The 12,304-nt window shown below is 33.9% G+C and overlaps 1 protein-coding gene across 1 annotated transcript in view; it reads left to right on the top strand.

Annotated features, from left to right (window-relative positions):
• The window catches only part of LOC149394391 (uncharacterized protein At4g37920-like), a 78,236-nt gene that overhangs the window by 49,900 nt on the left and 16,032 nt on the right, over positions 1-12,304 (top strand). The gene's annotated exons all lie outside the window — the stretch shown is intronic.

Genomic DNA, 12,304 nt, shown 5'->3' with positions numbered 1-12,304 from the left:
TACTTGAAGGAAATCAACAAATAGTGCTATAGATAACAACCGAGCCAGTGTTCAATTGACATACCTCAGAATCTTGGCTCGGTCTTGAATGAGCTGTTGTCGACGGATGGGATGTTTGTCCACATGACTCAACCCGTGCCTGTAACAAAATGTCAAAAATTGTTACGAATAATGGACATCTATTGTTGACATCTGTATAGTTGACAAATATCATATTAAATTGATTAAAAAATAGGGAATGAGAAATTAGTACCCTCGGCAGTGGCTTGGTCGTCGTGTTCTTTCTCACGATGTACTCCTCGTCGCCCAGAGGTTTGAATTCCAAATCATCGGATTGGAAATCGATGTGTTGGAATTTGTTGTCAACAACATGTGTCACCGATTTCCACCGACGCATCAGTGGAGATGCCGTCTCTGAAACTTTCTCGCAATACGAGAGAGACGTGAGCACTGGCATTGTTTCAAACGCCCATATCTGTAATGGATACAGAAATGAAGGGAAGTTGATCTTTCCCTTAGAGGCTGACTTCAAGGAGACTTTATTTATGTACTTCCTGGCACATTCCAAGAAGAACTTCCAGACCACGTTACCCCACGAATGGGAGTTAAATTGGTCTAGGTCTTCTACCAACTTCACGTACGCCCAGTCTGGGATGTTGGTATGCGGTGCGGAAGCGAGAAGAACGTTGATGAGAAAATGGAGAAGCAAGAGCTTCACCCGCTTTGTCGGATTTTGCCAACCCTTGCTCTCTTTGAGCTGCGAGGTTAGGACGGCACGAGTCTTGTATGTCCCGTTGTTGAAGACGCTCGTGAACAATCCGTCTTCAACAATTTCCGTATAGTTGACAGCTTCGTAATTGTCGACTATACGAAGACCCGTGATCTCTGCGAAATGGTGGATGGTAAAAGCCCGAGGTTCACCCCCGAGCTCAATGAAGATCGCATCCTCACTCGCCTGCCCTTCATACTGACCGACCCTCATCAACAAGTGGTTGATTATCTTTGACGACCTGTTGATCTTTGGAAGCTTCATAAACTGGCCGAAGCAAGACTCTTGGAAAAGAGCCGTCTCCTCCGCTGTCATGTCAGCGGCTTCTTCAAATTTATCTAGTGAACCATAAAAACTGAAATTATGGTCCACTATTTCCCCTTCGGGGACAAACCTCTCCCATCCCTGAAAACCATTACAAAAAAGAATGAGTAAATCAAAACACAACCTTCAAACACTAAGATGGTAAATGTCAACAACTGGATGTTTGTTGACATTGATGTCAACTATTGATGGCAATTGTTGACATCTATAGGTCAACAATTGATACCAGTTGTTGACATATAGATATCAACAATTGCCATCAACTGTTGACATCAAAGTCAACAAACATCCATTTGTTGACATTGATGTCAACTGTTGATGGCAATTGTTGACATCTATATTCAATATTCATACCATTTGTTGACGTATAGATGTCAACAATTGACATCAACAGTTGACATCAATGTCAACAATAGACGTCAATTGTTGACATCTAGATGTCAACAGTTGACATCAATGTCAACAATAGACGTCTATTGTTGACATCTAGATGTCAACAGTTGACATCAATGTCAACAATTAGTTCAAAAACAACAATATTCATTCAACATCAATATCTCTTCAATCAAACCATAACAAAACCGAGATAACCCAATGCAAACCGAGATAACCCAAAACTAGTTAACCAAAACTAAACCGAAATTAAATCAAGTCTATCCCCAAATCAATCAAGGTCCATCAATCAACAACAAATCAACCGAAAACCCCCAAACTAACCTGAATATTGGCGGACTTGGGGGGTTGCTCTTCTTCCTCGGCATCAGATGTGACATGCATGGGCTTCACATTCCCACGCCGAGGTTTCTTCGCCGAACTCTTCACCGGTTTGGGTGAAGTTGTTGTTTTTCTTTTCCGGGACGGTTTGGGTGAAGACGGCGACTCCTCCGGCGCCTTCGTCTTTTTCCGGTGACTCCGTCTAACAACTTCATTTTGTTTTTTCCGGGGTTGTTTGGGTGATTGAAAGTCGTTATCGTCGTCCATTTCCTGGACTGTTTAGGGTTAGGATTTGGGGGTTGGGTGAGAGAGCGAGATCGCGACAGAGGGAGAACGCGAGGATGGTTAGACGTGACAGAGGAGAAGTGGGAATGACGACAGTTAGACGGGAAATGAGGAGAACTGGGCGGTTTTAGGAAGATAAGAGGAGAGAGATAATTTGAGGAGAAAACGAGGGAGAAATATGAGCAGGAATGGGAATGAGCGAAAAAAATGAGTGAGATAGGATATGAGGGAGAGTTGGTGTGGGTTGTAAGAAAATTTTAAGTGAAGGGTAAAATGGTAGTTGTACATTTGATTTAGTGGCATTTTTGGTCAAATTATGGTTTTGGTGGGAAATTAGAAAAAGTTATTGTTTTGGTAGTAGTTGTGGCAATTTCTCTTTGTGGCTTCAAATATTTTTCCCCGGGACAAATTGCTTATAAACTATGCAAAATTTTGAGCAGGTCAAATTTACCCCTTTTAATGTTGACCTAACCATTTGAAGTCTTTTAAGTCATATCGAATTTAAACCGCCTTCTTATTCTTTTCTTTTCGAGCAATAGACCTACTTCACGAATTTTTTTTCAAAAAAAAGCTCTCTCCATTAAACACCGGCCAACCCCAGCTCGTCCACAGCTTTTCGAGTATATGTATATTTGTAGTTTGATAGAGTTTGGTTGGTTACTTAGCGTGTACGGTATCTTAGCTATTACCAGCACTAAATGTCGTTTTTCTAAAGTCTATTAGCTTGTACGACAATACGTTTATGTTGAGTTGACTCTATTTTGTATCTAAATAGAGTTTTGGCTCTGATTTTAAATTAATTCGATTCCTTCGGTATCTCGACGATTCAAGCCGCAGATTCTCTCTCTTTTTCTCTGAAATTAGAGTTCTGGAACCGACCCTCGAAGGCCTTACCCTGACCCGACTTCGACCCTCATGCCCAAAGCTGTTGACTGAGTCCTGACTGAGTTGACCATAATTTCTCCGCGCTCGGTTGTGAAAACGCGATTCCCACACTCGGAAATAGCTTCGTTGAGAGGAAAGTGAAGGCCATGACTCTGTCCGTCTCGGTCCAGGTGGTCATTGAGATTTTCAATTCCCTCTCTGAAAGACACGAGCCTCGTCACAATTCCACTGCCTCGTTCTCTACGTGCCCTATTCGGGTTTGGCAAAGAAGTTCGTCGACAAAAAGAAGAAAACGACCAAGAAATGACGAAATTCGTTAAAAACGACAAGGATTAAACGACGGAGTTTGTAAAAACGACATAAATGGAACGACGAAATTCGTAAAAACGACAAAGTTCATTACTAAACGAAAAAAAAGGAAAACGACGACGAAATTCGTAAAAACGACGAAATTTGGAAAAACGACAAAAGGGAAAAAATGACGGAATTCATAAAAACGACAAAAGAGAGAGGATGAAATTCGTGAAAACGACGACGAGAAAGGGGAAAACGACGAAATTCGTTAAAACGATAAAAAGGAGAAGACGAAAAAAAAAGTTCTGAGGTGATACTCATCGATGATATACCCAAGTTTTTCGGAAGGAAGGCGGCCCAAGAAGGAGAAGGCAAGATTATCATCATATATTTGCTTCCTCTTTATTCATTTATTTTTCGGCAGGATATATGCTTGTTTAGGATTTTTTTTTTTTGTTTGTTCATAGCTTCAATTTTTTTAGTTGAATTAATACGAATAGGATTTCATGTTTTTTTTTTTCCTTTCTTAGCTAGTGATATCAACCAAGCTCTTGTGCGGGTGAAAGAGGAAAAAAACAAAACTTGCTTTCTGTGAAAATTCAAAATTCCTAATTTACGGTACTAAAAAAAAAAAACTCAGAGTAGATGAGAATATTTTTTTGGTTTGTTTTTTAGTGTTGTAAATAAATTGATGTTGTTATTTACAAAAATTTTACAAAATATTAACTATATAACAATTCTTAACCTTTAAGTGGCTTTATTTGACTAATTATATTGTATATTTTATATGTAAAATATATAACGTATATTATTTTACTGTACGAAGAGCATTCAATGTAAAATATATAACGTATATTATATGTAAAATAGACAAAATAAACTTTGTAGGCTTTATCGATTCTGTCGTCACTCTACTCCCAACCTCTATATTCCTGTTCTTGACAACTCTCGCATGTACATATCTTTTCCGGCATGTACGTTTCCATCCATTCAATCGTCGGTCTACTCCTCTCTCTCTCAAGTAAGACGTCATTTTTTATTCTTTCCTTGACAATCTGTGTCTCTGCCTGTCTTCTCCGTAACTCTCTCAAAATTTCGTCTGATTCGAGTTTGTCGTTTAAAAATCTCGTAACTCTCTCCATTTTATCCTTCTAAGAGAGCAAGGATTCCACATTTCAACGAAGAAAGGTCGATGGGATAACTTCACAACACAGATCTAAACATGATCCAAATGAACTCGTCAAAGTCAAAAGGTACAAAAATACCAACTTGACATATCATGCATGCTAGGTTGCGAGTGATGTCGGAAACATGAATCGAGTCTAGTTTCTTTTTGTTTTTATTTTTATTTTATTTTTATTTTAGAGTGTCTAGTTAGCCACGCTGATCTTGCGTAGAATGAGATACTTCACACTTAGGTCAGAGGCAACAAGAACACCTTTCTTCGGCTAGTCATGACTCATATCATGCAAATTCCCGTTCCTGCTCAAGGGAAAGAAGGCGAAGTAGTGTCCTATCATTCACCAACTTCACATAGTAGGGTTCCATTACTACTACAAATGGACCTTTAAAAGCGGATAGCTTTTAAAAGCGACAAACATCACTAAGATTCAGTAAAAAAAGGGAGTTCTAAAAGAGAAATTGTTCAAACTACCACCTTCTCACTAACTTTTTCCAATAATCCACCAAAACATAATTTTGGCCAAAAATACAAGTTGGCTCATTGTGAAAAACCAATTTTACCCTCCACTTGAAATTTTCTTTCAATCTCACACCTACCTCTCCAAACTAATTCATAACATCATTTAATACCATTTTATTATATCTATAATTAATAACCTCATTTAATATCATTTGTTCATTTATCATTTAATATAACTTGTTCATCTCATCTCTCTCTCGTCATTCTCTCTGCAGCTAAGAAAAAAAAAACCTCAAAACCAAAAGAGAACCAAAACCCTAGATTTGAGCTCACCCAATCCTTACCAAAGTTGAGCTGACCCAAACCCTTGGATTTCAGCTCCGACACGCTCAAGGAAGCACGACCAAAGCTCATAGATCCGGTCACGACGAAGAACGTAGCTCCGACCAAGCACGTAGCTCCGATCCTCGTCCAAGGTTAGTTTTTTTTTTTCAAACTTTTCCTTGGTTTTTGGGTATGTTTAATATGGGTGTGTTTGAGATTGGCAAAAAAAATGAGACTCTTTTTGTTCTGGGCAATTTTTATTTTTTTTAGGCGAAGTTCATCAGTTGTTGACATCGAATGTCAATAGTTGACGCAACTGTTGACATCTGATGTCAACAACTTATGAACTTCGTTGATAGTAATGTCATCGAAGTTCATCAGTTTTAGAGTCAACAGTTGACGTCAACTGTTGACATTTGATGTAAACTGTTGACGTCAACTGTTGACATCTGATGTCAACTGTTGACGTCAACTGTTCACATCTAATGTTAACAATTGACATCAATTATTGACATTGTAAGACAACTGTTGACATTAGTGCCAACAATTGACGTCTACTGTTGACATTGTTGATATTGGAAGGCAACTGTTGACATTAGACGTCAACAATTGCATATGAGAAATTGTTGCAAATACACCGCCCTCACCAATGACATTAGACGTCAAATACATATGAGAAATTGCTCAAAGTTGTGGAATGTGAATTGCATTTTGATTGTGGAATTGAATTTTGATTGTGGAATATGTGCATTTGAAATTGTGATATGTGTGCATTATGGTATCTTAGGATGAATTGTGGTATGTGTGCATTTGAAATTGTGGAATTGCACACCGATTAAACCTGAAATTGTGTGAATTTGTTGTTGAGATGGTCTATAATTGCCATCAGCTGTTGACATTCGATGTCAACAACTGATGAACTTCGCCTAAAAACAATAAAAATTGCCCAGAACAAAAAGAGTCTCATTTTTTTGGCCAATCTCAAACACACCCATAATAAACATATACCCAAAAACCAAGGAAAAGTTTGAAAAAAAAAAACTAACCTTGGACGAGGATCGGAGCTACGTGCTTGGTCGGAGCTACGTTCTTCGTCGTGACCGGATCTATGAGCTTTGGTCGTGCTTCCTTGAGCGTGTCGGAGCTGAAATCCAAGGGTTTGGGTCAGCTCAACTTTGGTAAGGATTGGGTGAGCTCAAATCTAGTGTTTTGGTTCTCTTTTGGTTTTGAGGTTTTTTTTTTCTTAGCTGCAGAGAGAATGACGAGAGAGAGATGAGATGAACAAATTATATTAAATGATAAATGAACAAATGATATTAAATGAGGTTATTAATTATAGATATAATAAAATGGTATTAAATGATGTTATTAATTAGTTTGGAGAGATAGGTGTGAGATTGAAAGAAAATTTCAAGTGGAGGGTAAAATTGGTTTTTCACAATGAGTCAACTTGTATTTTTGGCCAAAATTATGTTTTGGTGGATTATTGGAAAAAGTTAGTGAGAATGTGGTAGTTTGAGCAATTTCTCGTTCTAAAATTGACTTTTTTTGTTTTTTTTTTTTTTTTTTTACTTTTGAAGCAATTTGTGGCTTCAAATATTTTTCCCCGGGACAAATTGCTTATAAACTATGCAAAATTTTGAGCAGGTCAAATTTACCCCTTTTAATGTTGACCTAACCATTTGAAGTCTTTTAAGTCATATCGAATTTAAACCGCCTTCTTATTCTTTTCTTTTCGAGCAATAGACCTACTTCACGAATTTTTTTTTAAAAAAAAGCTCTCTCCATTAAACACCGGCCAACCCCAGCTCGTCCACAGCTTTTGGAGTATATGTATATTTGTAGTTTGATAGAGTTTGGTTGGTTGGTTAGCGTGTACGGTATCTTAGCTATTACCAGCACTAAATGTCGTTTTTCTAAAGTCTATTAGCTTGTACGACAATACGTTTATGTTGAGTTGACTCTATTTTGTATCTAAATAGAGTTTTGGCTCTGATTTTAAATTAATTCGATTCCTTCGGTATCTCGACGATTCAAGCCGCAGATTCTCCCTCTTTTTCTATGAAATTAGAGTTCTGGAACCGACCCTCGAAGGCCTTACCCTGACCCGTCCTCGACCCTCATGCCCAAAGCTGTTGACTGAGTCCTGACTGAGTTGACCATAATTTCTCCGCGCTCGGTTGTGAAAACGCGATTCCCACACTCGGAAATAGCTTCGTTGAGAGGAAAGTGAAGGCCATGACTCTGTCCGTCTCGGTCCAGGTGGTCATTGAGATTTTCAATTCCCTCTCTGAAAGACACGAGCCTCGTCACAATTCCACTGCCTCGTTCTCTACGTGCCCTATTCGGGTTTGGCAAAGAAGTTCGTCGACAAAAAGAAGAAAACGACCAAGAAATGACGAAATTCGTTAAACACGACAAGGATAAAACGACGGAGTTTGTAAAAACGACATAAATGGTTAAACGACGAAATTCGTAAAAACGACAAAGTTCAATATTAAACGACAAAAAAGGAAAACGACGACGAAATTCGTAAAAAAGACGAAATTTGGAAATACGACAAAAGGGAAAAAAATGACGGAATTCATAAAAACGACAAAAGAGAGAGGATGAAATTCGTGAAAACAACGACGAGAAAGGGGAAAACGACGAAATTCGTTAAAACGATAAAAAGGAGAAGACGAAAGAAAAAGTTCTGAGGTGATACTCATCGATGATATACCCAAGTTTTTCGGAAGGAAGGCGGCCCAAGAAGGAGAAGACAAGATTATCATCATATGTTTACTTCCTCTTTATTCATTTATTTTTCAGCAGGATATATGCTTGTTTAGGATTTTTTTTTTTTTTTTTTTGGGTTCATAGCTTCAATTTTTATAGTTGAATTAATACGAATAGGATTTCATGTTTTTTTTTTCCTTTCTTATCTAGTGATATCAACCAAGCTCTTGTGCGGGTGAAAGAGGAAAAAAACAAAACTTGTTTTTTGTGAAAATTCAAAATTCCTAATTTACGGTACTAAAAAAAAAAAAAAAAAAACTCAAAGTAGATGTGAATATTTTTTTTGGTTTTTTTTTAGTGTTGTAAGTAAATTGACGTTGCTATACGAAGAGCATTCAATGCCTTCCAGTAATTCGTTAAAGAGACGAGTTAGATCATAATTAATATCACGAATAAATACATACAATAAGCAATAAACAAAATAAAACTAAAATAGTAATAAAAAAAATAGACGTAATCCTCTATTCCTGTTCTTGACAACTCTCGCATGTACATATCTTTTCTGGCATGTACGTTTCCATCCATTCAATCGTCGGTCTACTCCTCTCTCTCTCAAGTAAGTCGTAATTTTTTATTCTTTCCTTGACAATCTGTGTCTCTGCCTGTCTTCTCCGTAACTCTCTCAAAATTTCGTCTGATTCGAGTTCGTCGTTTAAAAATTTGAATGCGTGGAAGTCAAGCGTCAGAACCTCAGCATCTAACCTGTGAAATTGCTCTGCATTTTTGCAATAAAGCAAGCGGACCCCAATTTTTTTTTACTTGAAAGTCCTCTTTCTCACGCCTAAAGAGTTAATAACAAACCCTCCGGCGTTGAAACGGAGCTGCGTTGCACCAGAAACGTCGCTGCATTCCGCGTGAAAGGATTGCATCAAAACGTAATCACCGCCATTATTGATCGAGTTAAATTCTAAAAACCTGTGTATCTTTGTGACAAGGTTGGATCCCTCTATTGTAAATTGCGATAGCACCGAGAATGTAACTCGTCTATAAACAGAGTCATGGTCACCAAATGAAATGTGAGCAGTCACAGCGAAGCCTATGAAACTGGGGTTATACCACCCTGGAAGCAGCCACAAATCCAAAAATTCCCCCTCTTTTTGATGGAAAAACGATTTTGGGATATCGTCCCCCGGAAAACACATGTCAACTTCGCGAACTCGGTACAACTGCAGTAGATGAGAAAAAGGACCATTGTTAGTAGCTCAAATGGAATTAATAGGAAGTTTTGGTAAATATTGTTAAAAGCCACTCCAATATAGACTACATATGGAGCCAACTATAAGACCATCTCCAATCCAATGATAACACAACTTTAGCGTGTTTTTTTTTTATTAATATCAAATATAATGTAATTTTTACACTTAATTTTTATTTTGCCTCAATAGTAAAACACCATATTTTAAACCAAATAAAATCTTCTAAAAATATGCGTATAAGATGAAGTTTCTTAGCTATATTAGTTACTAAGTATATATCTAATTATATATATATGTAATTATATTTTATCTATTAATGATCTATAACATATAGTATAAATTAATAATAAATTATTTAAAAATTTAACATACAATTATAAAAAGTGAAAATTTAATCAACTTCATTTCATAGATAATACAATTTTTTTTAAAAAAATTAAATAGTACATCATAAAAAAAACATAAATATGAAGTGTACATATAATTAATTGAATTAACTATTATAAAAAAAATTACTATAAAATAAGCATACTAAGTTATTCAAGTTTTATTGAAGGAATAATTTGAATTATGAGTAAAGATCGAAACAAGTAAAAAAATATCAATAAAACTTCGATTAATTAAAATATGTATTTTTAATTATGGATCATGAATTAATTAAATTAAAATAATTTTTAAATACTTGATGTAATTTTGAACTTAAATAAATAGTGTTATACTAAATCTGGTGCAACATTACTCATTTGGTGTATCTTAAAAAACACTATTTATTTGGTATTAAAATTACACCAAATATAAAATTTTAGAGTTTTACTCTTAGGGTTTGTTTGGTTTGACGTAATATATAAAATGTAATCACATTTTCGAGTATTTCATTAAAGTAATCACATTCTCAAGAATGTGATATTACAGTGTTTGGTTGTAAAACTTATTCCTTTAAATAAATTCATGGGAATCTTATATTTGACAAGATAAAAATACAAAACAAATATATCTTTATAATAATTTATCAAAGAGAAACATAAACATAAAAATTAAAAACTAAAATAAAAATAATTTGGATAGAATAATTTATTTATATATAAATACTTCTTAAACAAAAAAAAAATACAAGAATGTGGAAACAATCTTTAACATCTAAAACTAAAAAAGGCTTTCCATTTTATCCACACGATATTTTTTATTTTATTTTTTTTATGATGATGTATGGTACTTATTACTTGAAATACGAAAATGATTGTAGAAAAAAAAAATCGCAACACATAGAGAGAAAAAAATTTAACAAAAATTGCTGGCATGATTTCTTGAGTTATAAATAATAGTAATATGAAATTTATATTTGAAGTTATTTTTTAACATGTAAACTTATCTAACAGTATTATATAGGCTGCGTTTGGTTGAGATTATAAAACACTGTTTTTTTTAGAAAAAAACTAAACTGTTTATCCGGTGTTTGGAAAAACTGTTTTTACAAAAAACTTCAAAAGAGATTTTAGATTTTGTACATGAGATGGAAAAGCTAAGATTATTAGCTTTTGAAAAAAAATGTTTTTAAGTTTGCTATATAAATTACTGTAATATCCTCGTACAAAATATTATTCATATATATGCATATAAATAAGCATATTAATAATTATTATTTGATTTTTAAGAACATGTCTATTTTAGTCTTTTTACTATAATATTTTTATTTTACCACGCTAAATCAGTTTTTGTTATCAGCAACAACTGTTTTATAAACAGTTTACCAAATACTTGTTACTTTTTGAAAAAAACAGTTTTTTTTCAAAAATTGAATCTAAAAGCACTTTTTTTAAAAACAAAACTATGTCAAACGAGGCCATAATATATGGATAGTAAATTTGATACATATATACACAAACATATTCGTATATAAATAAGATATAAATAACGTACCTGTATCATATAATAACATATACAATGATACCATATATATATATATAATAACGTATACGTATATAAATAATGTACATGCATAATAGAATATATAATATCATATATAATAAAATACAATATATATATATATATATATATATCTACTTGTATAATATATTGTCAACATATATATATATATATATATATATATATATATATATATATATATATATATATATATATATATATACACATTCGGCTTTTAAAAGAAAATATATTGTCCGTAAAAAAAATATAAATAATAAAAGCATATTACCATGAGGCAGTCTGAAAGCCACCAATTTGATGGTATTAGGGTTACCACATTTTAAGGTAATTTTATTAAATAGGTAATTACATTCTCGGAAATATTTTTTAAAACTATCTCCAACCAAATAATGTAATTTTAAGATTTTCGAGAATGTAATTAATATTACCCCCAACAAAATACACTCTTAGATAATCTCAACTCTATTTTTAGAATTCTCCATTGGAGATGCTCTAAGACCCACTAATGGCTTAAGCACCCTTCAAATTTTTTATTTATATTTTATTATACTTTTTACTCAAATTTAATTTTTGTTTAACTCTTAGAAAATTCCAATTCTATTTTTAGAATTTTCCATTTGAGATGCTCTGAAACCCACCAATGGCTTAAGCACCCTTCAATTTTTTTTTTTTACACTTTTTACCAAATTTAATTTTGTTTTCTCTTTTTTTTTTTACTTTGAAAATTTACAAATCAACTCCTTTTGTTTAAAAAATATTCACTTTAGCACAACACATCCTATTATTGATACTCACTTTATTAGAGGTGGGTCCCCTCTGTTCGAAGACAAATAGCATAAAATAGACGTTGCCATTAGATCATTTCTTACTGTGTAGTAGTTTTTAATGTAAAAGAATTTGTAGCAAACTAGCTAATTCTCTAATTTTTTAAAAAAAATTTTAATTAAAGTTTCATTTTATAAAAAAGTAATTTAAGATTCTAGTCATTTTTTTTAAAGAATTTAACTCATTTCATTTAGTTTTTAAGATTCTCATTTTAGGGTTGCATGATCAGAGATTACCTTTTTCTTTTTCTTTTATAATTGTTTTGATTTACTTTTTAGAAAATAAAATACAAAGGTGATTTCATTAGGTGTACAATGGTCAAAC

Source organism: Urtica dioica, chromosome 6, assembly GCF_054948205.1.
Source record: "Urtica dioica subsp. dioica isolate 48M chromosome 6, U.dioica_male_clone48M_v1_H2, whole genome shotgun sequence".
Taxonomy (NCBI): Eukaryota; Viridiplantae; Streptophyta; class Magnoliopsida; order Rosales; family Urticaceae; genus Urtica; species Urtica dioica.
This window is presented reverse-complemented; position numbering and strand designations above follow the sequence as displayed.